Source organism: Hipposideros armiger, unplaced genomic scaffold (assembly GCF_001890085.2).
Source record: "Hipposideros armiger isolate ML-2016 unplaced genomic scaffold, ASM189008v1 scaffold_1313, whole genome shotgun sequence".
In the NCBI taxonomy this organism is placed as follows: domain Eukaryota; kingdom Metazoa; phylum Chordata; class Mammalia; order Chiroptera; family Hipposideridae; genus Hipposideros; species Hipposideros armiger.
The window spans coordinates 187457-190220 of record NW_017732663.1 but is presented as its reverse complement, the minus strand read 5'-3'; the positions used below and the strand labels follow the sequence as shown (position 1 = coordinate 190220).

The 2764-nt window shown below is 48.5% G+C and overlaps 1 long non-coding RNA gene across 1 annotated transcript; it reads left to right on the top strand.

The window, feature by feature from the left end:
* The first annotated feature begins 161 nt into the window (after window positions 1–161).
* On the top strand, window positions 162–2572 carry LOC109377183 (uncharacterized). The gene is made up of 2 exons (XR_002122832.1): window positions 162–552; window positions 1744–2572. It is a non-coding gene; the product is annotated as an uncharacterized LOC109377183 (long non-coding RNA).
* The last annotated feature ends 192 nt before the right edge of the window (window positions 2573–2764 follow it).

Genomic DNA, 2764 nt, shown 5'->3' with positions numbered 1-2764 from the left:
ATGAGACCGGTTTCCGCCCGGCACCCTGTCTCTTATACCCTGTCTCAGAACCTTCCAGAAGGGACCCACCCTGCCGGCTGCCCATCACGGCTTCCTCAGCCAATGGGTACGCGGCGGCCTCTACAAGCCCCAATGACTAACTCGGCCCTGCCCCTCGGGCCTCGCCCCTTCCCGCCCCTTCCCACCCCGCCTCGCGATGACGCACTCACCGCAGCGTTCTGGAACTTTCATTCTCGCCCCCGCTCTGCGAACTGCCCCGGGGAGAGAGCGGGTGGGGCCGAGAGAGCCCGCGCGCGGGAGTCCTCAGTTACCCCGGGCGGGGGAAGGGCGCGTCCGCACCTGCGCAGGCGCACTCGAGAGCGCGGCCATGAGGACGGAAGGAGGCGGGGGAAGAGGGCGGGCGAATTTAGAACCAACCAATGACGGCACTGCTCGAGCTCTGGATCGGGGCGCAACACGAGAAGGGAGAGCGCAGGGCCTGAAGGGAGGGGTCCGGACCCTGCAGCTCGGGAGAGAAGACGGAAGTAGAGCGAGGACAAAATGGCCGCGAAGGTTGTTGCATCCCCTCCCCCACCCGGGGTCTCATTCTGCTCCCTTCAGCTCTTATCCCGGCATTGCAGACGACCCTCTACAGCCTCCCAGGTTCCACATACCCACGCTTCGTAGCTGCCGTGCTTTGGGGCTAGGAATGGCCCCGAGCGGCCGGGCCGAAGGTTCCGACCCCTCGGCGGTCCTAGGGTAACGTGTCCAGGGACATCCATATCGGGCTGGGAGAGCCGCCCAGCCAGCGCGGGACCCCACAGAACCCTCAGTTCACTAGGGCAGCCGGAAGTCGGCAGCCTCCGTAGCACGGGTTTCAGGGGCCCGACCTCTCAGAACCCCGAGAGCCCGATAGTGTGTCTGGATTCTCAGCGAAATAAATGGCCCAAGCTGCTTTTCGGAGCCCGGACTCCTCCGCTACTCGCCACCTTCCGTAAATAACCGATTCGGCTACTAGGCTGAGCCCCGTTCCCTTCGCCCAAGCCCTGCACTTGTCCGTTATTTGGAAAAGAAAAGGTAGCGAGCTTTTCCAGTGTAGGTGAACCAGGCCTTAGTCCCGTGTCCTTGGGTTAGACTGAGCCTCTTATTTTTAGTAACGTGAGGTAATATGTTTCCTGCCTTGACTTCTATCAAAAACTACGCGAGAAACCACGCAGGGAGGCCTTGAAAACATAACGAGTGTACAAAACAGTGGTATCTAGAACTTTAAAATGTGGTATATGGTGGCAGGTATCTGGAGCCTTGTCATTCTAAGAGCCTTTCTCAGTACCTTGAATGCTTTCCAATGTGTGCTTTCAAACAGGCAGGGCACCTTGTCCTTGGCAAAGCAAGTAAAGCCTGGAGACATTCAAACATAAGAATTGTTTTTCTATAGTTGCCCCTTTTTGGGGGGTGGTAGGGTGGGGGGTGGGGGGGTTAGTTTGATTCATGGAGGCACATACTTCTCCCCACCTTCCAAGAAGTTAAATTTATATGATGCTTTGACAAGGTATAAAGTGCTTTCGTTTGTTGCCTCATTTAATAAAACAATTCTCTTGAGATATATATTATTCATCCGTGTGTTAGGAGAAAAATGAGGCTCAGAGATGTTATTTGTGGGAAGGTAAACAACTGGCTGAGAGCTACAGTAGAGCCTAGCTCCCTTGATTCCAATTCTTTGGTCTTTTTTATTAGTTACACGCTATAATGTTATTTCCTTTCTAGAAAGACAACTCTGTCTCCCCAAAGAGGAAGGTGTGTACAGTGGCAGGCTCCTTTCAATTTTCTTCGGTACCTGCAGTCTCCTTTTCCACTCAATTTACCAAATATAGTCTCTGAACTGCACCCTATATTTTGCAGCTTTTGTAACTAACCTCTGAACTACCTACAACACTTGAACCATTTGAACCAGTGGAAGATAGAACTGGGACCCAAATCCACTTGTTTGGGGTATCCTATCTAATAGCCATGATTGAAGGATGCAGAACAGATAACCTCTGTTTCTGGTCATTCTCAAAATGCTTTCTAGGACTTGGGCTATGTTCTTATTAAATACAAGAGTCTGAACTTTATATTTAAAGTTGAGGATAGGATGAATGTCCTGTCTCCATCTCCTAAAATGCACAGGGTTGCAAATACATTCAGTATCTAAAATTAAAGTTTGGACTTCGGTGGAGGAGTCTGAGACATAGGGTTTCTCACTTGGGAAAAGAATCATGATTAACATTTTTGAGTGCCTGTCACATGCCAAGCGCTGTTCTTAGTGCTGTGTATACATTACCTCAATTCTGTGAAGTTTTTTTTTTTCAGATTGTTTTGAATCTCTTAATGTTTACGTCTCTTTATCAAATTTATTTGAATCCCTTAGTGTGTACTTTTCTGTTGGTACTTCCCCTTGGCATACAATACTTAATATTGTTATTTTGATAAAGCCCTTAAGGGCTGGAACTCTACCATCACTTGGTATCTCCAGTACTACTTAGCATCCTGCCTTGTGAGAAAAAAGTACTTAGTTTATTTGTGACTAAAATCAATAAATGATTGATCATATTCAGTCTGAGTTCTTCTGTTCTTCAACTGACAGAAAGCTACAATAATAAATTTTCATTGCAGGTTATATAAGCTTCAGCCTCTCCTACAGTAATCACCTTGTGTATTTTTTAACTGCTGATACAGATGTATCTGTAGTAAATATTTGGTTTTTTAACCAAGCAATCCCAAATACAAGACAACTTAGAAGGTAAGA